Source organism: Pituophis catenifer, unplaced genomic scaffold, assembly GCF_029215685.1.
Source record: "Pituophis catenifer annectens isolate HBS135680 unplaced genomic scaffold, rPitCat1.0.hap2 SCAF_5, whole genome shotgun sequence".
Classification (NCBI taxonomy): Eukaryota; Metazoa; Chordata; class Lepidosauria; order Squamata; family Colubridae; genus Pituophis; species Pituophis catenifer.
In genome coordinates, this window is record NW_027256885.1 from 34560086 (window position 1) to 34586714 (window position 26629).

Genomic DNA, 26629 nt, shown 5'->3' on the forward strand with positions numbered 1-26629 from the left:
CTTCTGCAGACAAGCTTTATGGGGATGCTGACTTCATTTTCCAGCAGGACTTGGCACCTGTCCACACTGCCAAAAGTACCAAAACCTGGTTCAATGACCATGGGATTACTGTGCTTGTTGCGTAATTTTAAGGATCAGACTCAATAAATGATTCAGGAATAAAGTATTCAAACATAACACTATTTATTTACAGTAGGCATTCTATATTCTCTGAGTATTCGTAGATAGAAGCAAGGAGGAGGTGCATACAACTCCTTTTATATTCACAAGGCGGAGTAAAAGATGGGAGTGGTTACATATGAATATATTAAGAGAGGAAGAATAAATTAACCCCTAATACCCCGAGTATATACAGTTCCCCTATTGAAGAATAAGGCATTTACTTGTGACAAATCCCCCTCTAAATGCCGATTCGATATACAACAATAATTACATTCAGATTCAGAACAATACAAGACTTGCAATTTGGAGGTTAAATATTTGTGTTGCTTAGATGGCAAAGGCTTAGTCAATATGTCAGCTATTTGTTCTGATGTTTCGCAGTGAACTGCTTTAATAAATCCATCTTGAGATAATTGTCTCACGTGCTTGAATTTTATATCTATATGTCTGGATCTTTGACCAATAGCATCAGATCTAGATATCTCAATAGCAGCTTTGTTATCTTCATGTATGATAAATGGTAATGAAGGTTTCTTCCAAGTATTTGACAATAAATCATTAAACCATACAAGATTGTTGGAGGCTTTAGACAAACAAACATATTCTGCCTCAGTTGTTGATGTAGCTACTAAATCCTGTTTTCCAGTATACCAGTAAACTGGACAATCGTTAAGAAAAAATATATAACCTGATGTGCTTTTTCTACATATGGTATCACCTGCCCAATCCGCATCAGCGTAACAAGTGAGGATGGGCTCTTTGACATTATTAGATTCCAGTAGTAAACAGAAGTCTAAGCTGTGCTTTAAGTACCTTAATATTCTTTTAACGGCTTCCCAATGATACATTAAGGGTTTGCTAACGTACCTGGATAACAGATTGAGGGGCAAAGCAATATCAGGTCTAGTCCAATTAGAAATATATAAAAGGGAACCAATAACTGATCTGTAGAGTGTATTATCCTTAAATTCAGGGGATGATTCATCTATGTTCCTTAAGAAGTCTGTTTGCATAGGAGTGTCACAAGGCTTAGCATCATTTAAATTACACTTGTTTAAGAGTTCTATAATCTTATCTTTCTGAGAAAGTTTGAATCCTTTTTTGGTTTTACTGATTTGAACTCCAAGATATTTATTTACCTTCCCCAATGATTTTAAAGAAAAATGTTCATTTAGTTTTGTTACAAATGTATCTCTTTTTTCTTTATGTTTCCCGATATACAAAATATCATCCACATAAATTAACACAAATTCTAAGGAGTCACCCTCTTTTTTGACAAAGAAACAGTTGTCTGCAGTAGTGGCATTGAAATTCATAGTTTTGAGTACTTTGACTAAACATTCATACCATCGTTTGCCAGATTGTTTTAATCCGTACAAACTTTTATTTAATAACCACGTTTCATTTTTGTTTGTGTATTGACTATGAGGTGCTCTTACATATATCTCTTTATCAAGTTTTGCGTGTAGATACGCAGTCTGTATGTCATATTGGAATACATCAAGGTTAAGTGCAGATGCTATAACTAAAGCTGTTTTGACACTTTCAGTCCTTACTGTGGGAGAGTATGTGTCTGTGTAATCCTCAGGATATTTTTGAGCATAACCTTGTGCAACTAATCTAGCTTTATATAACGTGTTGCCTTCTTCCAGATATTTAATTTTGTATATCCACCTGGTGCCTATAATAGTTTTATCTTTAGGTGCAGGTGTAGGTGTGAATACATTTAATTCTCGTAAACTGTCCATCTCCTTGGTCATGGCTAATTCCCATTTTCTTCTTTCTTCAGTGGGAAGCTTTAATACTTCCTCGTATGTGTTTGGCGTTGATGTTTCACTATCCATGTACATTACGTAATCTTTGTATTTGCTTGGTACTTGATTTCTGTTACATCTGATTGTTTTTTCTGGTTTGCTATCATTATCGTGTAAGTATCTTGCCTCCTTTTTTGTTAATGAATCTGTCTTTATTCTGTGTTGACTATTTGTCCATGTTTTATTTTTGTTTCTATGTGTGTTGTGATTGCATTCTTCTCTATCTATTTTATCTTGATGCTCAGTGTCTGCGTTTGTGATTGGGAATATTTCATTAAGATGTATTTTAGACCAATTGGCCTGTTCATGAAATATAGCTGTTCTAGAAATTATAAATTTGTTGTTATTATCAATAAATCTGTACCCTTTTGTGCCTGTTTCGTATCCCATGAATCTAAGTCTTCTGGACACGTTCTCTCCTTTACGCCTCAATTGTTTTGGTATGTGTACATCCGCTGTGACTCCGAATATGTGCATGTGTGCTATTTTGGGTTTTCTATTGTACATTAATTCGTATGGTGTCTTGTTTATAATGCTGGACCAAGTTCTATTTTGTGTATAATTGGAATATTGTAATGCTTCTGACCAGAATTGTTTTCCTAAGCCAGCATCCTCTAATGTGCATCTAATCATGGTTTGTAATGTCGAGTTCTTTCTCTCTACTACTCCATTTTGAAATGCAGAGAAAGGGCTAGACGTGAAATGTAGTATCCCTTTGTTTTTTAGCCATTGGGAGAATTCTTTTGACATGAATTCAGATCCCCTATCTGTCATGATTTGTTTTATTTTAATATTATATTGTGTTTCTACACGTTTGTAAAACTCTTTAAATTTTTGAAAGGTTTCATCTTTGTGTTTTAAAGTGTAGACAAATCCGTAACGACTATAGTCATCTACAATAGTCAGAAAGTATCGTTTTCTATATGTGATTGATGGTGTCAATGGACCAACCAAATCCATATGTACCAAATCAAAAATTTGATTAGTTGATCTTGTTGCCTTTCTTGGTTTGGGGCTAGTTCTGAGTTTTGTGGACTTACATACTGAGCATTCCAAATAGTTTTTACAATTTTTTATTTTAACACCTTCAGCATGTTCAATCATTTTTTTGTACTACAGGAAAACTAGCATGCCCTAATTTCCTATGTAAAATATGCGCACATTCATCGTGGATTGGTTTTCCAATCGTAGGTTTTTTGTTATTGGATGTGTCATTAATAGATGTGTCTTTGTGGCTATGAATTGTTTCATGTTCCTCATTATCACTATTGCTATTGTCTCCATTTTCTATGTTATTGTCATCATCCATGTTGGAATCAATGTTGTGTAACCATCTTTCTTTTATGATTAAATATGGTAAACCTCCTTTGATAATCACACTACCTAAGCTTGTTTTGTTTTTCTCTAGTGTTGCTTTTCCTTTTGAGAATACTATATTTATGTCAGAATCTCTACTTAGTTTTATTGCACTAAGTATGTTATGAGGTATTTCTGGTATTAGTAATACCCCCTCTATTTTTCCTAGACCGGGTAAGTTTACATTTCCTCTACCAATAACTTGGACTTTTTCTTGATTGGCTACTTTAATTACAAATTTATCTTCTATAAATGAAGATAATATACTTTTGTTATGTGTTGTGTGATTAGTTGCCCCAGAATCAATGAGCCAATCATTATCCCCTGAATGTTGTATGTTAGTTGTATTATGTTTGTTTAATCCATTTAGTGAACCAGATCTTCTATCTCTCGAATTATCCCTGCCCCCTCTATGTTCTCTATAATTGGGTGAGCTTCTATATCTATGTCTATCAATGGATGATTGTCTGTTATGGTATCTACCTCTATAGTCATGTTTTTGCCTTTCTCTAAGGAATTTAGGACAATCTCTTCTACAATGTTCTTTGGATCCACAGTTGTGACATTCAATTGATTCTCGATATTTTTCTTGGAATGCTACTCTCTTATTTTGTCTATGTTCTATGTGATTGTTACAGCGACTCCTTCTTGAATTATCTTCATCTATTAGCTTATTTGATAAATTCTCTATGGATAAGTATCCTAAATTAATTGTGTCTAAATGTGATATATAGTTATCCCATGATGGGTCTAATGAATTAATGATAACACTCTTCATTGTTTGATCTGAAATTATCTCTCCCCTTAAATGTAGCTCTGCTCTGATTTTGTTTAGAGATATTAAATGTTCACTTATAGTAACCCCTGGCTTTATCCTAGCTGAGAAGAAATCTTTAGACATTCTTGTAGTAGTTGCTACACTTTCACTATGAAACAATTTAAACATGCATTGAATAATTTCTGAGACAGTCAAATTATGCTTAATACTATGGTACATAGTAGGAGATATACTAGATATTAATAAGTAAAATGCTCTGTGGTGTAGACAGTCCAATTTTAGAGTCCAAGGTCTTTGGGGGGGGGGGTTAGTTATAAAGAATAATAAGTTCTCTTTTAGAAAAACAACCTGAAGTTGTTGACACCATTCCTGCAAATTAATACCATCTATTCTCAGTTTTGGGAAATCATTGGGCAAATTCTCAATATTGTTAGTTCCATTACTTACAACTGGAGGTAGTCCGTGATCTTGCAAGTGTTGATAGTTGCAGAATGGTGTGGGTATGCTTGCAACGAGTCTGAATGGCTCTCTCTGCTCTTCATGTCCTCCGTAGTTGTCTGCGTATGTTTGCACATGCGCGTTGCTCATTTCGCTTCTGAAGCTGTCGGGAGAGGTTCTCGCTGCTGCAGCTCCCTCGTAGTGTTCTTCTTCCGATGATTCGGTCTTCGGTTCGATCTTGGGTGTCCAGGTGACAGCAGGCGCTCGTTTCTTTTCGTTGAAATGGTTCTTGTTGAGATCGCTGGTTCCTGGGATCGTCTGTGGCGTGGGGTAGTATTTGCAGGGCTCTCTGGGTTCAGGCGTCAGTGCTCTCGTCGTTTGGGTAGAAGCGGGTAGATTCTGAGATGTTTGCTTGCTTGCTTGTCTTTTCTTTGTTTTTCGATTGCTAGCTTTTGTTGATTCTTTTGTAATTCTTAATTTTGGACCAAATGTTGCAAAAAGAGTTTTCATTGCTGATTCTATTTGCATTTCGATTGAAGTTTCTTCGATGTCCGTGTCTGATTCTTCTGAAGAGTAAATTTTCTCTTTTTTGCTTCTTGCATCATGTAAGGCTTTTCGCGCCAGACATTTTGAATTCTGCTTTCTGATTGGCTCTGCTTCGCTCATCTTAGTGGTCTGTTGAAACCAAGATGGCTGCCATTCAAAATTTTGTGTGGGACCGTTAGTCTTCTTTTTTGTTATATTCTTATCTACAGGCAATTCGCTCACCATTTTTGATTCTTTAGATTCATCTGTTACGATGTATTTTTCTCTCGCTGCTCCGCTGTTTTTTATAATGTCTTGGAGGTTCGCGATGAGATTTTCGTCATCCTTTTGACTTTTCAAAAGTTTCAGTATCTCTGACCTGAGTTCGTTGTTTTCTATCTCGTTCTCTTCTTGGTCATCAGTTTCATCCATTATTTCCTCGTTGTCTGTAGTGCAGTCTTCAGATTCTCTTGATATTACAGTTGTGGATTCATCGATCATTTCTTGATCCGCTTCCATTTCTTTACTGTGTGCCCTGGTGTTGGGTCTTTCTCTTTTGTTTCTGGAGTTTTCTCTCTTAGGCATATCTAAAATTTTATTGAGTCAATTTAACCATCCTCTGCTACCAGATTGTTGCGTAATTTTAAGGATCAGACTCAATAAATGATTCAAGAATAAAGTATTCAAACATAACACTATTTATTTACAGTAGGTATTCTATATTCTCTGAGTATTCGTAGATAGAAGCAAGGAGGAGGTGCATACAACTCCTTTTATATTCACAAGGCGGAGTAAAAGATGGGAGTGGTTACATATGAATATATTAAGAGAGGAAGAATAAATTAACCCCTAATACCCCGAGTATATACAGTTCCCCTATTGAAGAATAAGGCATTTACTTGTGACAGTGCTTGATTGGCCAGCAAACTCGCCTGACCTGAACAAGAGAAAGATGAGAGACATGAGACCGAACAATGCAGAAGAGCTGAAGGCCGCTATTGAAGCATCCTGGTCTTCCATAACACCTCAGCAGTGCCACAGGCTGATAGCATCCATGCCACGCCGCATTGAGGCAGTAATTGATGCAAAAGGGGCCCAAACCAAGTACTGAGTACATATGCATGCTTATACTTTTCAGAGGTCCGATATTGTTCTATGTACAATCCTTGTTTCATTGATTTCATGTATATTCTAATTTTCTGAGATTGTGAATTTGGGGTTTTGTTTTTTTGTTTGTTTTTTATTTGATTTATATGCCGCCCTTCTCCGGAGACTCAGGGCAGCTTACAATGCGTTAAGCAATAGCCTTCATACTTTTGTATATACCTGCTTAGTAGGGCTTTCGCCCCCCCCCCCCCGCGATGTTCTTTTTTATACAAAGTCAGCTTATTGCCCCCACAATCCGGGTCCTCATTTTACCTACCTTAGAAAGGATGGAAGGCTGAGTCAACCTTGAGCCTGGTGAGATTTGAACTTGCAGTAATTGCAGGCAGCTGATGTTAATAACAGTGCTTTAGTCTGCTGCGCCACCAGGGCTCTTTTCATGAGCTGTAAGCCATAATCATCAAAAGTATGACAAATCAAGGTTTGAACTATCTCGCTTTGCATGTAATGAGTCTATCTCATATATTAGTTTCACCTTTTAAATTGCATTACTGAAATAAATGAACTTTTGCACGATATTCTAATTTTTCGAGTTTCACCTGTACATTTTATATAATACTTACTAATTCATATATTCACTACAATATATACAAATCTATTACACATTGAATATTTCGTTCCTCTATAATATCTTCTCTTACATTTATACATTTATACATTGATTTTAGATTTTTTCTCCAGCCAGCTATACCATCTATTCCATATTTCGTAATACATCGTTTCCTCTCGATCTTTAAGTTCCATTGTTAATTTATCTGCTTCTGCACATTCTAGCACCTTCTTAATAATCATCGTATTTGATGGAGCGAATCGTTGTTTCCAATTTTGTGCAAATGAAATTCTGGCGGCCATAATTATATGGAGTATAAGGTAGTAAATTTCTTTTCTAATCTTTTCTTTTATAATTCCCAACAAGAATAGTTCGGGTTTCATAGCAATTTTTTCCCCTGTCATTTCCTCTAGCTATTTTTAAATTTTTAACCAGTATGCCTTTGCTTTGGGACATGTCCACCACATGTGGAAATGTCCCATGTTGATGGTTACATTTCCAACAGTGTGGTGAATTGTTTGGTGATATCTTGGCCAATCTCGCCAGAGGTAAATGCCACCTATAAAACATTTTATAAATATTTTCTTTGTAGGCGGCCAACAACGTCATCTTATAATTTGTTCCCCATAATTTTTCCCAATACTCTAATTCAATATTATACCCAAAAATTTTCGCCCAAATTATCATCGTTTCCTTTACCGTTTCTTCCTCCATTTTGAATTGCAGGAGACATTTATATGTTTTAGTGATTATTTTCTCATTGGTCCCGGTTAATATTTTATCCATTTCTTGTTGGTCAGTTTGGAATCCATACACTTCTAAATCTTTTTGAATTTGTTGCAATAATTTTGAGTAATTGTCTTCCTTTATTGAGGATGTTCTTGCCGTTAGCCAAATGCCAAGGTACTTTGCCTTTTTGACAATTTGAATTCCTAGTTTCTCCTCTATTTTCTTATTTTGGCTTTGCATGAGGTTCTTAGTAATTATCTTTGTTTTGTTTTTATTTATTTTCAGGCCTATTACTGTTCCAAATTTCTCTATTTCTTTCTTTTTTTTGGAAAAGTTTTTCAGTTTTATTTCTTATACAAATAATATAAAATGTACATTTTCTTATACATAATTAATCCTACATATACATGTTTTCCTTAAAGAAAGCATTAAAATAAGGCATTTTAATTACATTCGGAGTTGCTCTTCTACCCTTTCTTCCCTCATTTCGCAACAACCCTTCTTCTTCTCCTCTTTCCCTTCCCTCCCTCCTCTCCTCTCCTACTTTCTCTTCCTTCCTCTCCTACCTCATCCTACTTCCCCTTCCTTTCCCCCACTCATCTCTTCTTTTCCCCCTACTCACCTTCTCTCCTACTCCTATCCCCTACCCTTCCTTCCTGTACTTTTCCCTTTCTTCCATTCCTCTCCCTCCCTCTCCTCTTCCTACCCTCTACTCCTCTCTCCTTTCTATCTTCTTTGCTGTGGAATATTCTCCTTGTTTGGTATCCGAACAACTCCTGTATTCTAATAGTATATACTTTCTTTCAATTTCTTTTCAGATTTATTCTATCAGTATTATCATCATAATTGTACACTTATTCTTATTATCTTCTTTCTTTTCCCCCCTCCCATTCCCCTTTTTCATTTACTCTGGTGTCATCTGGGTTTCTATTTCTTTTTTATCCTCTCCCTCGTTTAACTTTCTATTATCTAAATCATTTATCTATCCTCTTATCTTCATATTTCTTTTCTAACCATATATAAAATCTTCCCCATGTCTTGAAATACACTGATTCCTCTTTATCTCTTATTCTTAGAGTTAATCTATTCATTTCCGCACAGTCTAAAATCTTTTTTATTACTTCACCTTCTGACGGAATTTTTTCTGTCTTCCAATTTTGTGCAAACACAATTCTTGCTGCTGTTATTATATGTATAGTTAAATACACATCTTCTTTACTATATCTCTCTGGGAGAATACCCAATAAAAAAACCTCTGGTTTTAATTCTATAGATTTATGTAATATTTCTTCCAACCATTTCTGTATTCTAGACCAATAATTTTTTGCTTCTAAACATGACCACCACATATGATAGTATGATCCCGGCAAATGCAAACATTTCCAACATTTGGCTGATTTATCCTTAAACATCTTTGCTAATCTTTCTGGTGGCATATGCCACCTATAAAACATTTTATATAGATTTTCTTTATATGCAGTTGCCATTGTCAATTTATAATTCCTTTCCCATAGTTGTTGCCATTTCTCTAATTCTATTGCATATCCAAATTTTTCGCCCATGTTATCATTGTCTCTTTTACCTCTTCATTTTCTAATCTAATTTGCAACAAATAATTATACAGTCTTTTAATCATTTTTTCATCCTTTCCAATCATTATCTGATCCAACTCTGATTCCCCCAAATTAAAACCATATTGTTTCAAGTCTTTATCATATCTTGATTGTATCTGCAGCCGTGTATACCAGTCAGTCTCAATCCCTTGTTTTTCTAAGTCTTGTTTCTGTTTTAATTCTCCCTTCTCAATGTCTTTATATTTTACAATCTTGTCCATGTTAATAATATTTGGATGTGTCAACACTTCTATTGTTGAAAGCCACATTGGTACTCCCATATAATGTTTTTCTTTTACTCTTTCCCATACTACCAACAAGCCATTCCTTACACAATGTCTCTGGAAATATCCGTGAATCCGATTTTTTCCATACCATAAGAAAGCATGCCATCCTAGTTGTAGGTCATGTCCTTCCAAAGTCAATAGTCTTGTATTTCTCAATAAGATCCATTCTTTAATCCAAGTTAACATCACCGCTTGATACAATTCCCAATTTGGTAGACCAAATCCTCTTCTAAACCTGGAGTCCTGAAGCAATTTAAGGTTAATTCTCTCTTTTTTCCCTTGCCATATGTATTTCCACATCACTTTATTCAAACTTTCAAAGTATTTTTCCTTTGTCCAATTTATCTCTTTAATTTCCTCTGCATTCCAAAATAGTCTTAAAGAAAAAATAAACCCCCAGCTTCAAAACTCCAAACTCTGATTTGCAAATTACAGTTCTTTAGCCAAAAATGCCTCTTTTCCCAATCTGCTTTCAGTTTATTAAATTGCTTTTTCAGCTCTTGTTAATTAGCTTTTACTAATGGCTTCCGCTTCTTCGCCGCTGTTCCGAAAGTGGGGAGGTAGCCTTTTTCCACTCCCTCCCCTCTCTCTTTGCCAATTTTCTCGAGTAAATAGTTTTAAAAGTTCAGGAGTTAAATATATAGAGGAATCTTGTTTACAAGACCACCATCTTACCCAGATAATCGCCTTCTTCTTTTTCTTTTATCTTCTTGCATGTGACCGCCTGGCTTTTGGCAGGTCCTAATGGCTGCCTTCCCACGCTGCTAGGTTGAGGGCTGATGCAGACACTACAGAGAATTTGCGGCTTCTCTGTTCATGCCTGACTGTGCCTTCATTCTTCACTGTTCCTCCAGAACAGCTATGATCCTGAGGATCCCTTAAAGCAGCTGAGATATCAGCATTTTCCAGGAGCCCCCGGAATTTGCTGTATCGCCACTGGCCCTGGACACACCATTCTCCAAATTTCTCTATTTCTTGTAGGAGCTTTTCTCCTGTTTCCAAAGGGTCCTCTATTATAAATGTCATGTCGTCTGCAAAAGCCTGTGTTTTGTATTCTTCTCTTTTAATTCTTAACCCTTTTATTTCCCTATTTCCCTTTACCTGCGCCAATAGTATTTCTAATGAAAGGATGAATAAAAGGGGAGACAATGGACAGCCTTGTCTGACCCCTTTATTTATGTCGACTTTTTCTGTAAGATCTCCATTGACCATAATTTTTGCTGTCTGGTTAGTGTAAATTGCCTTAATCATTTCTATAAATTTTTTGCCAAATTTCATCCTGATTAATTGAATAATTAATAACTGCCAATTCATGTTGTCGAACGCCTTTTGTGCATCTACCATTATTACTGCCAATTGTTTTTCTGGGTGGGCCTCATAGTATTCTAAAATATTCATTATAATCCTTGTATTGTTTTTAATTTGTTGTTTGGGTAAAAACCCATTTTGATCCGAATGAATTATTTTGTTTAATATCTTTTTTAATCTTTCTGCTATTATTGTTGCCAGAATTTTACAGTCAGCATTTAACAGCGAGATTGGCCTATAATTTTGAATAAATTGATTGTCCGTACTTTCTTTTGGGATTAATGTTTTTTTTTTATTGAAAAGTTTTACAAAGAAAATTCCCCCCCCCAACCCCCCTTCCCATCCCACCCTCCCCACCCAGACTTCCCAGAGCAAAATACAGGGTATTTCAATTAACAATCATAAGCTAAATTAGCCTAACTATTCTTAAACTACCAAATCCCCCCCTGAAACCTTAACTCCACTATGGATAACATAATACTTCTAAAGTTTAACATTCATTCATAAGCTATTAGATATTTTCTTGTCTGATACTTATTTTGAATATAATCAATCCATCTTCTCCATTCCAATATGTATCTTTCTTGTGTATAGTCCTTCAAATATGCTGAAATTTTCGCCATTTCCGCTAAATTCGCTACTTTCAATGTCCATTCTTCAATAGTAGGCAAAGAGTCCTACTACTGTTGCGCTACCAACAGCCTGGCTGCTGATATTAAGTTCAAAATCAGTTTAGTCTCTAATGCTGTACAATCCATAGTTATACCCAATAAGAACAATTGAGGAGTAAATTTCAACCTTTTTTTCAGAATGTTCTGCATCACCCACCAAATTTTTATCCAAAATGCCTTGATTTTCTTACAAGTCCACCATATATGATAATAAGTTGCATCATTTAGCTTGCAAATTCGGATACATACATGATAATTTTTTAGGATCTAAGTGCCATCTATAAAACATTTTATAAAAATTCTCTCTCAAATTTTGTGCTTGCGTAAACTTAACATTTCTGACCCAAATCCTTTCCCATGTTTCCATCATCACTGGTTCCTGAAAGTTTTGTGCCCATTTTATCATACAATCCTTAACCAATTCCGTTTCTGATTCTATTTCCAATAAAGCGTTATACAACCTTTTAATATGCATCTGACTTTGATCTCTAATCTGTTTTACCAGGTTTTCCTCATTTTGCATGACACCAATTTTTTGATCTTCCCTCCATCTAGCTTGCAGCTGACCATACTGAAACCAAGTATAAATTATCCCTTCTTCTTTTAATTCATCTAGAGATTTCAGTTGCAACTTACCCCTTTCCAAAAGAAGAAGCTCTTTATAAGTAATCACCTCCCTTTTTTGTTCTATACTTATATTTTCTATTGCATGTCTGGGATTTGCCCATATAGGTATCTTGTAGTTTAGCTTATATTGATACTTTTTCCAAACCCTCAACAACGCATTTCTAAGTATATGACCCTTAAACACTTTATCCACTTTTTTTCATATAACAAATAAGCATGCCATCCATACAACAAATCATAACCTTCTATATTTAACATTCTCTCTTCAGTTAAGTTAAACCAATCGCTAATTTGTGATAAAACAGCTGCTTCATAGTACAATCTTAAGTTAGGCATTTTAAGACCTCCTCTCTCGTGTACATCCTGTATGATTTTCAGTTTCACTCTTGGTTTCTTCCCGCCCCAGATAAAAGTATTAACCCCTTTCTGCCACTCCCTCAAATTTCCGTCTTTCTTAAGCACTGATATCATTTGAAACAAAAATAAAAACCTAGGTAATACATTCATTTTTATTACTGCTATCCTTCCCAGTAAAGATAGTTGTAGCTTTTTCCAATTTTCCATTTCTTTCTGCACTTTCTGCCAAAGAACTTCATAATTGTTTTTAAATAATTTCATATTTGAGGCTGCAATATATACTCCTAAATATTTAACCTTTTTAACTATTTCAAATCCCGTTGTTCTCCCTAAATCTTCTCTTTGAGATATGGACATATTTTTAGTTATCATCTTTGTCTTATGTTGGTTTACTTTAAATCCAGACACCTTACCATATTGACCTATTATGTCCAACATATGTGGAGCCGATTCTATAGGTTGAGATAAAGTAACAACCAAGTCATCTGCAAACGCTCTTAATCTATAATCTTGCTGTCTAATTACAATTCCTTTTATTTTGTCAGAGTCATGTATGTTATTCAACAAAACTTCTAAAGTTAAAATAAACAACAATGGAGACAAAGGACAGCCCTGCCTTGTACCTTTCTCGATTTTAAAAGCATCTGTTAAGCCTCCATTAACTATTATTTGTGCTGTTTGTTCCTGATATATTGCTCTAATTGATTGTATAAAATACTCTCCAAAATGCATTTTTTCTATTATCTTAAACAAAAATTGCCAATTCAATCGATCAAATGCCTTCTCTGCATCCAAAAATATAAACGCTGCAGGGACCTGGTTGTTTTTTTCCAGATATTCCAATAAAATAAAAAAAAAAAAACTCTAATACGCATGCCCAAGATGGCGACGGTTGCCGAGATCGCGGCTTGAGGATGAGGGACTGACCTACCCTCTGGGGTCTTTGGGGGTCGTTGTGAAGATCTACGACCCCAGGCCCAGTTAGGAGAACTCTCTGCCCACACGGAGAGGGTCTTTTCCCCTCCGGATATTGAGGCTGGGCAGAGAGAGAGAGCGGGCGATGTCGGGAGCAGCGGACTGCTTCAGCTGGGCGTCGGCAGCGTTTCCTCCAGCTGGAGTCCACGTGGGCGTCGGAATCGGCGTGGCGGCGTTTTTGCCTGGGGCGCTGCGGTACGGCGATTTCCCAGGCTGAGGGGTTGCCCGGAGTGCTGTGGGAGTTGCCAGATTTCCCAGGAGATCTTTGGGACGCTGCCAGACCTTTTGGGCGTTACGGCAGCGACGGCGGAGATGGCATGATGACGGCAGCGGTGATGGCAGCCCAGAGGGCCTGGCAGGGAGGAGACACCCCCCCGGAAGCTGGGGATGGGGGGGGGGGCAATGAGGCCGGGAGATCATCTGCCTTTTGGGTTGGGCAAGGACCTGGCATGAGACGCTCTTAGATCTTGGGAGGCCTCCACTGTTTATGTGGGGGCTGGGGAGGGGGCTAGAGATAACTGCCCCTGTTTCCCCCCAATGCTTCTCTACCAAGACTATGCCCACCTTGGATTGTCGGCTAGCTCACTGACTCACCTGACGCCAAGTTTATTCTCATCTGAACTTTCCCTAACTGTGGGGAGGACTATTTAAATCTGAATGGGGGCTGGTACATGGCTCCATCCCATCAGCTGAGAGGGCTGGGCTCAGTTAAACCACCGTGAGAGGGTGGCTCTGATGTCGGGGCTCCTGGGGGCTGAACTGGGATGATATTGAATTTCTTGCATCTGCCAGCAGAGGGGACCTGACCATCGGACCAACCGCCGTGAGAGGGCGGTTTTTGGACCTGAGCCCCGGATGCTGTGCTGTCTGCATTGGTTCATCGCTGCCATCTCACCACAAGAGGGGTTCGAATGGTTGATCGGACCTCCGTGAGAGGGTGGTTGGGTCTCCCCCCTTCCCCCCCTTGGACTGTGGTCGACCTGGAACTTGACTTCGTCCTCTGTTGTGAGGGGACAGTGGACCTGGTCTTGTTGAAAATGCTTTTGAGACTCCCATTCCATGTCTCTCCCCTGGACCTTCTATATGGACCCCTAGGATATGGTTGCTCCCATCCTCTGTGGTCAAGATGTATTCCGCAGCGGAGCTTCTTGGTCTGCGAGACTCCCCCCTCTCGCAGGCTTGGCCCTCCACTCTATCGAGGGCCTACCTCGATGACGGGCTTTGGAACCCCGAGAGGTGGCATGCCGCAAAGAGGGGGTTGTGGGGTTTTTTAAAATTGTCTTTTTGTAATCTTTTAAGGGGCTTAGGGCGGGGGGTGGGGAGGGAGGGGCATAGGTCAGGCCCGTTACAGGGGCATGGAACGGAAGGCGGGGAGCGGGGTGTGGAGGAGCTCAGTGTGGATAGGGTGGAGGGCAGTTCTATCAGGACCGTGGTTGGGAGGGGCAGATATGGCGGGAGTAGGGGGCCACATCAGGTGGTGGGGGCACGCACCCGCTATCTCCAAGCGGTGGCATGCCTCGGCCCCCATGACTCCTCTCGTCTCCCCGGCTGTCCAGAGTCTCAGAGCCCAGGCCTTAGACTGATGTTGTGCAACGCCAGGTCCGTGGTTAATAAGGCCCCCCTCATTTGTGAGCTAATACAGGAGGGGGGTGCGGACCTGGCAGGTATTACAGAGACCTGGTTGGGCCAAGAGGGGGGGGTCCCCCTCGTAGAGATGTGCCCACCAGGTTTCCGCGCATTCCATCAGCCAAGGGCCCAGGGCAGGGGTGGGGGGGGTGGCGGTCGTTATAAAGGAAGGTCTTGATCTGAGGGAGGCCACTGTACCTCAGATAGCCGGATGTGAGTCTCTCCTGGTGAAGTGGGGCCATGGGATGCAGGTGGGCCTGCTGATCGTGTACCTGGCTCCCTGCCACATGACAGCGGCCCTGCCCGAGGTTCTCAACGTTATTGCCGGGGTGGCGGTTGATACCCCCAGACTTTTGGTCATGGGGGATTTCAACCTGCCATCTACCGGTGGGGCGTCTGGGATGGCTCGGGAGTTTATGGCTTCCATGACAGCCATGGACCTGACACAATTAATTCATGGCCCCACTCACGTGGGAGGACACACTCTGGACTTGGTTTTTATCTCTGGTCAGTGGCGGAGTGGTCTGGATATAGGGGATATAGTTATTGAACCCTTGTCATGGTCGGACCATTCTCTCCTGAGACTGGACCTTTCGACCGCTGCACCCCACTGCAGGGAGGCGGAACCGACCAGGTGGTTCCGCCCCAGGCGCCTGATGGATCCTGATAGGTTCCAGAGGGAGCTTGGGCCAGTTCCTGAAACTCTGGCTCACGACTCGGCTGAAGATCTGGTGGCTGCCTGGGATAGGACAGCCGCCGGTGCTCTGGACCGAGTCGTGCCTTTGCGGCCTCTGACCCGACGCCGAACCTGCCCGGCCCCTTGGTTTTCCGAGGAGCTGAGGGAGATGAAGCGCCGGAAAAGACGCCTAGAGAGTGGTTGGAGGGCTAGTCGCTCCGAATCCGACCGAACACTAGTTAGGTCTCATATTAAGACCTATCTAGTGGCGATAAAAGCGGCAAAGCGTAACCACTTTTCCGCTCTTATTGCATCGGCAGATAACCGCCCAGCCGCCTTGTTTAGGGTGACCCGCTCCCTCCTATATCAGGGAGCGCGGGAAGACCCCTTGCAAGGGCAGGCTGAGGATTTTGCACAGTATCTGCACGATAAAATCGCTCAGATTCGGGAAGGCTTGGACTCTGACTGGGTAGATCCCGGCGGGGTGACTGAGGCTGGTCTTGAGAATGTTACCTGGGATGAGTTCGACCCTGTGACTCCTGAGGACGTGGACAGGATCCTGGGGAGGTTAAACGCAACCACATGTTTATTGGACCCGTGCCCCTCCTGGCTGGTACTGGCCACCCGGGAGGTAACACGAGGCTGGCTCCAGAGGATCATAAATGCTTCTCTGAGAGAGGGTTTCTTGCCTCCCGCCTTGAAAGAGGCGGTGGTGAGGCCCCTCCTCAAGAAGCCTTCTCTGGACCCGGCCGTTTTGGCAAACTATCGTCCGGTCTCCAACCTTCGCTTTGTTGCGAAGGTTGTGGAGAGTGTGGTTGCGCGACAGCTCCCACAGTTCCTGGATGAAACCGTCTATCTAGATCCGTGCCAGTCCGGCTTCAGGCCTGGGTACAGCACGGAGACGGCATTGGTCGCATTGGTGGATGATCTCTGGAGGGCTCGGGACAGGGGTTGTTCCTCTGTTTTGGTCCTGTTAGACCTCTCAGCGGCTTTTGATACCATCGACCATGGTATCATGCTGCGCCGGCTGGAGGGACTGGGGGTGGGAGGCACCGTGCTGCGGTGGTTCTCCTCCTATCTCTCTGACCGGTCGCAGTCTGTGTTGGCAGGGGGGCAGAGGTCGACCTCAAGGCGCCTTGCTTGCGGGGTGCCGCAAGGGTCGGTCCTCTCGCCGCTCCTGTTCAACATTTATGTGAAGCCGCTGGGTGAGATCATCCGTGGTTTTGGGGTGCGATGCCATCTGTACGCTGATGACACTCAGCTGTACATTTCCACCCCAGACCACCCCAATGATGCCTTCGAAGTGATGTCCCAGTGTCTGGAGGCCGTGCGGGTCTGGATGGGGAGGAACAGGCTTCGGCTCAACCCTTCCAAGACCGAGTGGCTGTGGATGCCAGCGTCCCGGTATAGCCAGCTGGTGCCATCACTGGCTATTGGGGGCGAGTCACTGACTCCCACAGAGGGGGCTCGCAACTTGGGCGTCCTCCTGGACACACGGCTGTCTTTAGAAGAGCATATGACGGCCGTGGCCAGGGGGGCTTTTTATCAGGTTCGCCTGATACGCCAGTTGCGCCTCTTTCTGGATCGGGACTCCTTGTGCACAGTCACTCATGCCTTGGTTATGTCACGCCTGGACTACTGTAACGCTCTCTACATGGGGCTCCCCCTGAGGAGCACCCGGAGGCTCCAGCTGGTGCAGAATGCGGCCGCGCGGGTGATTATGGGAGCGACGTGGCGCTCCCACGTAACACCTCTCCTGCGCGAGCTGCATTGGCTCCCGGTGGTCTTCCGGGTGCGCTTTAAGGTGTTGGTTCTCATCTTTAAAGCGCTCCATGGCTTAGGGCCAGGGTATTTGCGAGACCGCCTGCTGCTACCGATAACCTCCCACCGGCCAATACGCTCTCACAGAGAGGGCCTCCTCGGGGTGCCGTCGGTCAGGCAATGTCGGCTGGCGGCCCCCAGGGGGCGAGCCTTCTCTGTGGGGGCACCCGCCCTGTGGAATGAGCTGCCTCCTGGAATACGATTGATCCCGGACCTCCGGACCTTCCGTAAAGCCCTGAAGACGTTTTTATTTCATCAAGCCGGCCTAGCCTAAATGGTTTTTAATTGGGATTTTAAATTTTATGGATTTGGGGTTTTAAATTGGGTAGCCAATGATTTAATTCTTTTAATTATCTTAACTTTTGCATTTGTATGTTTTTTAATTTTGGCTGTTCACCGCCCTGAGTCCCTTCTGGGAGAAGGGCGGTATACAAATTAAATAAATAAATAAATAAATAAATAAATAAATAAATAAATAAATTTACAATTTGTCTAACATTATATTTCATTTGCCTCCCTTTTATAAAACCTGATTGGTCATTATAAATTGTTTGTTGCATAACTGGCATTAATCTATTCGCTAATATCTTGGCAAAAACTTTGTAGTCAGTATTCAAAAGTGATATTGGCCTAAAATTTTCAGGTTTGGTACAGTTTTGATCTTCCTTCGGGATCAGTGACACAAAAGCTGTTCTCCAAGAGGGTGGAACTCCTCCCCCTAATTGAATTTTACAAAATAAAACTCTAAGCGGTTCTACCATTTCAGACTGTAGATTCTTGTAATAAATGGCTGTTAGTCCATCTGTTCCCAGAGCTTTACCTGTTTTTAACTGCTTAATTGCTGCAATAATCTCCTCAGAAGTTATTGGCTGATTCAGTCCTTCCCTCTGTTCTAACGTTAATTCAGGAATATTCTCTTCCTTTAGGTATCTATCTATATCTATACCTTGTATTGAATCACTGGCATATAGCTTTGTGTAAAATTCTAAAAAAGCTTTTTTGATCATATTCTGTTGATAAACTTCCTTACCTCTAAATTGTATCTTACTAATGACTCGTGACTTCTGTTTTTTCCTCAACACATAAGCCAACCACCTGCCTGGTTTATTAGCATTACAAAATGTATTGTGTTTAGCATATTGTAAACTAGTTGCCACTTGATCAGCCATTAACATATTGAATTGCTCTCGTAATATATTTATTGTTTCTTTTACTTTCTTATCTCCTGGATTAATTATGAGTAATTGTTCTTTCTTTTTTATTTCTTCCTCTATCTCTTTCTGCTTCTTCTGTTGTTTTAATCTATGCTTATTATTCAAATGTATTAAAGCTCCCCTCATGTTGGCCTTACTTGCATCCCATACCATTTCCATAGAGGTACCCTTATGCATGTTAATAGCAAAAAAATCTTTCATTTGTTTTTTAAGCTCATTCACATTTTCTTCATATCTAAATAAGTTTTCATTTAACCTCCAAGACCTCCTTTCCCCCCTCTCCTGTTCCAATTCCACCCAAACCAGACTGTGATCGGTTAAAATTCTTGGACATATCTTCGTCTTCTTCACCCTAGAAAAAAAATCATTTGTAATTAGTATAAAATCAATCCTAGAAAAGGATTGATGTCTATCGGAAAAAAATGTAAAATCTCTTTCATCAGCATTCCGCTCTCTCCAAATATCTCTCAGCTCCATATCTTCCATCATATCAAAAAAAGATTTAGGTAATTTTGCACGTGTTGAGATCTTTGATAAACTTTTTTTTATCTTTCTGTGTGTCTATTACTCCATTCCAATCACCCATTAGGATAAAAGATTTATAGTCCCATTGTATTATTTTAGTGTGTAAAAATTTATAAAATTTATCCTGTTGTTGATTAGGTGCATATATTCCAATTAAAAGCATCTTTCCACTCTGAGTTAATAGTTCAATTGCAATATATCTTCCTTGAGTATCTGCCTCAATTAAATTAGCTGATAGTCCTTTCTTTACATATATAACTAGCCCATTTTTCTTCTCTGGTGCTGATGCCACAAAATGTGTACCTAATCTTGAATTTATCAAATATTTTTGGTCTGATAGTCTAATATGTGTTTCTTGCAGACAAATAACATCATTGTTAAATTGTTTCAAATAATGAAATACTTTCTTTCTTTTTTGTGGTGAATTTAAACCATTAACATTCCAGGATAGGAACATAGTTGCCATTTTGGCCTTTTGAAGCTTTAAGAGCATCAGCTGAACCTCCTCCTCCACCTTACTCTTCGGCCTAGCCCCCCCCCCCCCCCGCTTTTGTTTTTTGAACTTCTTGAGGTAAATCTTGAGGTTGTTGCACTTTTAATTGTTGTTCTTGACGTTTATAAGTTGCTCGGGTCAATCGTTGTTCTCTTGGCTCATCCTTCTTAAGTGGTTCCAGAGTTGGGGGTGGGCCCCCAAGATCCAAATCTTCTTCCATGGTGGTTCCTCCAGCTGCAACTTCAGCATAAGTTTGTATCTGCTTTCCATCTTTTTCTTGTTGTAACATCTCCATTTTCTTTCTAATCCACCCCACCCCCCCGGTGAGGGTGGATATCCAGCCTTTAAAACATTAACATAAAAATCTTTTGCCTTCCAAACTGTGTTTAACCAGTATCTTTCTCCACTATAATTCACTATTAGACCAGCTGGAACATCCCATCTGTACTGCACTTGTTGGTTTCTCAGTTCATTTACCAAAAAGCCAAAGTCCTTTCTGCTTCTTAACATTTTTGGAGGGATCTCTTTCAGAACCACCACTTCTTGTCCAGCCACTTGAACCTTATTCTTGTAGGAAGCTTGTAAAATATCATTTCTGATCCTCCTGGTTGTAAAATAAATCACCACATCTTTTGGCAACTGCCTTTGTCTTGCCACCCAAGAGTTAACCCTATAGATTTTATCAATCCGACTTGCCACATCATCTGGACTTTCTTTGATTAGCCCTGCAATTGCTTCTGCACAAATATCCTTTAAGTTTTCCCGGTTATTTTCTTTTAGCCCTCTCAGTCTCAGGGCAAATTCCATGGATCTGTATTGTAACATTACCAGTTCATCATCCACCTTCTCTGTTTTAGTCATAATATCTCCTACTTTGTTTTCCAGGTTCAGATTGGCTTCATTGATTTCTTCCACTCTCTCATCCACCTGAGTAATAAGCTTTGCCAATCCTGAGACTGCAAAAACAATATCATCTCTTATTTCATCATGCTTTACTTCAACAACTTCTTTAATTGACTTTATATCCTCCTCAAATTTCTTTAATTTCCCTTCCACAATTACTGTTAGGTTATTCATAGCTGCAGTTTGGTTATTCATGGCTTCTTTTATAAATTCTTTGAGTTCATTAAAAGAAGCCTCCTGACTCTGTGAGTCAACCGGAAGTTGTGCTTTCTGTGTCACTACTGACACTACTGGAGAACCTCCTCCGCCTCTAGCAGCTCCTGGCTTAACTTGTTTAGAAGCCATCTTTTTTTAAAAAAAAATCTTTTTTCCCTTTCACAGCCACAAAGTCCCTTGAACAGTTTTCAAAAGCTTGTAATTTATAGTCTATAATTTATCAAGCAAAATAGTCTTTTCTCTACAAACTCTCAATTCCCAGCAGCTTTAATCCACTCTCAAAGTGCAAAGTTCTCAATAAACACTTTCATCTTCAGCCTCCAGCTCAGAAACATTCGATTAGAAACGATGTAAATCCGGAGTTAAGCACTGTTACTTTTAAAGCTTGTTCTCCTGTTTCCGCTCTGCCTGTGCTTGTATTCAATCAAACTCACTTTTGCTTGCAGGATTGGTCGCGGCGTCTGGCTCTGTTTAAAACAGAGTTGTCCTGAATCCAGAGCTTCTTAGTGGGCTGACCGAGGAGCTCTCACCCTCCAAGCCTCTGGAATTATTCCAGAGGGCTTTTGGGGAGTTCTACTCGCACCCACCGGCTCTTCTCTCCTTCTTCTCCCGATGGAGAGGTTTTTCAGCCGCCAGACAGCCGGTTAGCACTGTCAAAGCGGCTTTTACGGAATCGCGGGGCTGGCGGTCTGAAGAGACAGTCCACGAAGCCTGCGGTGCCAACCAGAAGTCCGGATTAATGTTATATATGCCTCCATCCACAAATTTGGCATTTTGGCTTTTTCTAATACCTCATTATATATATCCAACATAATTTCTTCCAAAACTTCCTGAAATTTTTTATATACTTCCGCCGGAATTCCATCTGTCCCTGGTGTTTTGTTATTTTTCTGTTTTTTAATTGCCTCTCTTAACTCTGTTAAAGTAATTTTCCCATTCAACATTTCCCTATCTTCGTCTGTTATACTTGGCAAATTCCTCTCCTGTAGGTAATTTATGATATTTTCTTCTTTAATATTTTCTTGACTGTATAGTATTTGAAAATAATTTTGAATTATGGTTTTTTTTCCCATCGATTTTATGGTGCAAGTTTCCTTGTTCGTCTTGTAGATATTGTATCAATTTTTTTAGCTTTTTCTTTTTTCAATTTAAGGGCAAGCCATCTCCCTGGTTTGTATGGCGATTCAAAATAATTTTGTTTTGCCAATTTTATATTCCTTATCATTTCTTCCTGATGTAATATATTGATTTTATGTTTAATTAACTCTATTTCCTTTCTGGTTTCCATGTTTTGGGGATCTTTCTAAAGTGATAGTTCTAATTTTTTCAGCTTCTCCAATGTTAACGTTTGATGTTCCTTCTTCTTTTTGTTTCTCCTTGACATGTACGCAATAGTTATCCCCCTCATGTAAGCTTTGGAGGTGTCCCATAGGTTTTGTATTGTAGTATCTTCATTCCTATTCTCTTTAAGAAGCATCTTTAATTCCCTTTCCATTGTTTGTGTATAACGTTTTTCTTTTACAATTCTTTGATCTAATGTCCATCTCTTATTTTTTTCCCCTACCTTTCCATTTTAATACTAAGGGACTATGGTCCGCCCAGGTATTCGGCATAATATCCATCTCTTCTATATTATTGATCAATTCTGGGTTCATCCAGGCCATGTCTATGCGAGACCATGAGTTATGTGGATGAGAGAAGAAGATGTACTGCTTTTTCTGTAAATGTAATTGTCTCCATGTGTCACTTAAATTAAATTCTTTTGCCATTTTGAAAAATGCATTTGGTAATTTTCGCCTTTTATTTTTGTTTTCTTTCACTGTCTTATAGTCCAATTTATTGTCTACCACTCCATTGAAGTCCCCTATTATACAAATGTTTTGAACATCTAGTTCGGTTAATTTCCTGTGTAATTTATTATAAAATTTTCTTGTTTTATGCTTGGTGCATAAATTGTTGCTAACATAATTTTCCTATAGTTTGTACTTATTTCCATTATTAAAATTCTTCTGTCTTTATCACTAAATATTTTCCTAGGACTTAACCAATCTTTTATATATACAGCGATCCCTCTTTTTTATTTTGTGCCAACGCCAAAAATACTTCCCCTAATTTAGGACATTTTATGAGATTGCTATGTTTTTCTTTAATATGTACCTCCTGGAGGCAGATGATATCCATTTTTTCTTTTTGTAATCTTGATAGTATTTGTCTACGTTTAGTAGCTGAATTGATGCTGTTTATATTTAATGACAGCATCTTTATTTCATTCTCCATCTTATTACTTATCTGTTGATCTTGGTCCTCTCCTTACTCTGTTCTCAGTCTGTGCTCTAGTTCTGGCTCCTTCTCTCACTTGACTCTCTACTTCCTTATGATATCTTGTGTCTTGTTCTACAATTTTTTCCTCTGAAATCTGATCCTCTTGACTTTTACTTTCTCCTTCCTCCCTGCTGTCTTGTTCGTCTTCCCCGCTTATGTAGTGATCATAGAACTCCTGAACCTTTTCTAATGTATCAATCCGAAATTTCTTCTCCTGCCATGTTATCAACATCCCCTCCAGTATGAGCCATCGGAACATCACTCTGTATTTTAGTAATTGTGTAGAGAGAAAATGATAACTTCGTCTTTGCTCTCTTACTCTTTTTGGAATCTGTTTCAGCACCGTGATCTCCTTTCTATTGTGCATCAGTGGATCTTCTCGTGCTTTGCTATATACTTCATCTCTTATTTTTTTTCCTAACAAATTTAACATGAACTTCTCTCGGAAGTCTGTTCCTCCGTGCATAATTTGTATGAATCTTGTATGCTTCATCAATTTCATTTTCCAGTTCTTGTTTACCTTTTTGCAATATTTCCACTAGTAGCTCAGCCATCAGTGCAGGGAGATTTTCTTCTTTGTTTTCTGGGATATTTTGGAAGCAGAGATAAAACATCGATTTCTCCATCTCCAAATTTATTGCAGCTTCTTCCAGTTCCCTATGTTCTGCCACCATTTTATTCGTTACTATATCCATTTTTTCCCCATGTGTTCCGTTTTAGCCTCTACCGACTTTATCTTTTGTTTGTTTTTAGTTATCATCTCCTGCATTGTACCAATTTTATCATCTAGCTTTTGTATCTCCCCCTTTACTTCCCCCCTATCATTCTTAATATCTTCATGATTGGTTGTCATGACCTCTTGCATTTTTAACATTGTTTCCTGTATTGCTAATGAAGTTGACTACATATGTTGTAAATTAACAGTAGAGCCAGATTTTTCACCTCCCAACATGGCTTCTGCCGACTTTGATCCTGAGGGGGAAGCTGTCATTCCCCCCCCCCCCCATTTTGGTGACTGTGGTAGTTGTGCTTGTCATTTTGATATTCCTAAAGAAGTTTTTCCACAGTACCATATAATCAACCATATTTCTTTATTCTTTTCTTCCAATCTCTATCCTTCCGTATTTCCCTTATATTCTTTCCCTTTGGCTGTTATAATGTTCCCCAGTAATCTCTTAGTTTAATAAAATATAATCCTTAATTAAGTCAGTTCCAATTTCTAACAATCAATTGATTAATAAACAGTTAATACTTATTAGTGATTCTTAATATATTAATATATAAATATACAGATCAATAGTAATCAATACTTCCTCAATATGTTCCTTCCTTCCTAAACTTCTATTACCTTTACAGTTAATATATAATATTTCTATATATACTACTCTATTCACTTACAATTAAGTGGAAGTCTATTAATATACAGAACTGAATATATGAGTATATAAATAAACAAAGGTTAATATGGGTTAATACAAGTTATAAGTATTTCAGTATATGTAAATAAAAATAAGTATTGTCTAAATATATAATGATAAGTACAAATATAGATATTTAATTATAAATATTATAAATACTTCAGTTGATGTGTAGATATATATATATATATGAAGAGTTCTGGATAATTTTTTCTTTGATTTCTTCAATTGTTATCAAACACAAGAGTTTTTTTTGTTTTTGTTTTTGTTTTTTTTAAAGGAGTTTTTCACCCCTGCCTTCAAGATGTCTTCTTTATTCAAAACTGCACAGTCACATTTGTTGTCTGTAGTTCAGATTTTAATCCATTGCCTCCAACGTATCCTTCCAAGCCAACACTTTCGCTTCTTACTCTCCAACAACAGCATCCAAGATTATAAAGTTTCTTCTAACACCAGAAATGTAGTGAACAAGTCCCAATCCATTCGCTTGCTCCACTCACCACGATAAGTTCTTTTCCTGTTCAACAGCTTTCAATCTCTGCTCCCACCGTCACCTTGCCGCTCAAATTCCCTCTTGGAGTCTCACTTTACCACTTCTCTTTCAAATCTTTTAACAATCTCTGAGAGTTTTCCCTTTCTGTCACTTTTATTCTCCTCTTTCCAGTTCTTCAAGCTGCTTTCCACTATTCGCTCCTTGTACAAATCATCGGGACATCACGCCTCTGCATCCGCCATTCTCTAGCAGATTTCTTCCCTGTATATCCGGAGGGCTCCTCTCGCCGAACGGGCACTCGCACTGCTCCACGTTCAAACTCCGAAGAAACCCCTCCACCTCGCTGATCCCTCCAAGATCCGACCTGCCAAAAAAAGCTTCAAAAACACAGAAAATCGGGTACAAACAAGCGGAGCCCCACTCGTTTGCCCTGCTACAGCATGACGTCACCGCCGGACGTCCATCTTCTTGCTTTTTTTTGCTGGTTTGTCTGTTCTATCTTTTCCTCCATTCTTTCTGCTGTCTCCTCTCTTTCCTGGACTCTTTGATCTTCATTCATTATCAGTTGTAGCATATTTTCTGTTTCCCCATTTATGTCTTGCATTAGGTTCTTTATCTCTCTGTGGTTCTTTGTCATAGTACCCCTAACACTTTGAAACATCAACACCATTTCTCTTGAAATCTCACTCATTTCCCCATAATGGAGCATCTTGTCTTATTTTATTAAGTCCCACTCTTACTCAATAGTCCAAAAACAATATATTCAGGTCCAATGTTACTCCTCAGAAAGTTCAATAATCATAGTTCTTTACATCGCAGGATTATTAATCAGTTCCATTTAAGTAGTCCAGGCAGCTTCCACAAATCAAAAGAAACTTTACTTTACTTAAGAGCCTTCCTTATTCTCACAATAGAGTCTCAAGTAATCATAAAATAGATAGTTATAGAACAGTAAGTATCACCACAGTCCTCCAGATGAATGTTGCTTATTTCTCTTATCAAGAATTTTCCTAGTCTTGTAGGGGTATGGTATATTTTCCATTCACCAGTAGATGGCGCCCTCAGCTTAGGTTTCAGCATTGTTTCAAGTCTGATAAATTGATTAATCCAGATTTAGTTCAATTTATGGAAGCAAAGTCAGCTATTCAAGTATATTCAAGTAGATAGTTCCAACATTTTATAAACAACATTTCCAAAACAATGCCTACCAGTTTAAAAATCCAATTTTCTATGTTTTAAAAGGTCTTTAACTTTTCTCCCGTTAGTTCCTTTCTTTTGGGTCTAGGATTTTTCTCTCTATGCTTGTTCGCCGCTTTAAGAAATAGTTCTAAGAGTCTCTTTTCCTGGATTGTCTTCTTTTTTTTCTTTTTAAAGTTAGAGTCTAAATAAAAAAGGAATCTTCTCACCCAGCTCCAGTCACTGTTCATCTACACCGCTCCTGCACATTTCTTTGTTGCCTCGGCTGTCTCAGCTTCATGGAAGCCATGATGGCTGCCTCTTCTCCTTCTTGTGGATGAGAGGGGAAAAGCCCTGGGTAAAGCAGGAGAGTTGCTGCTCTCCGCGACCTG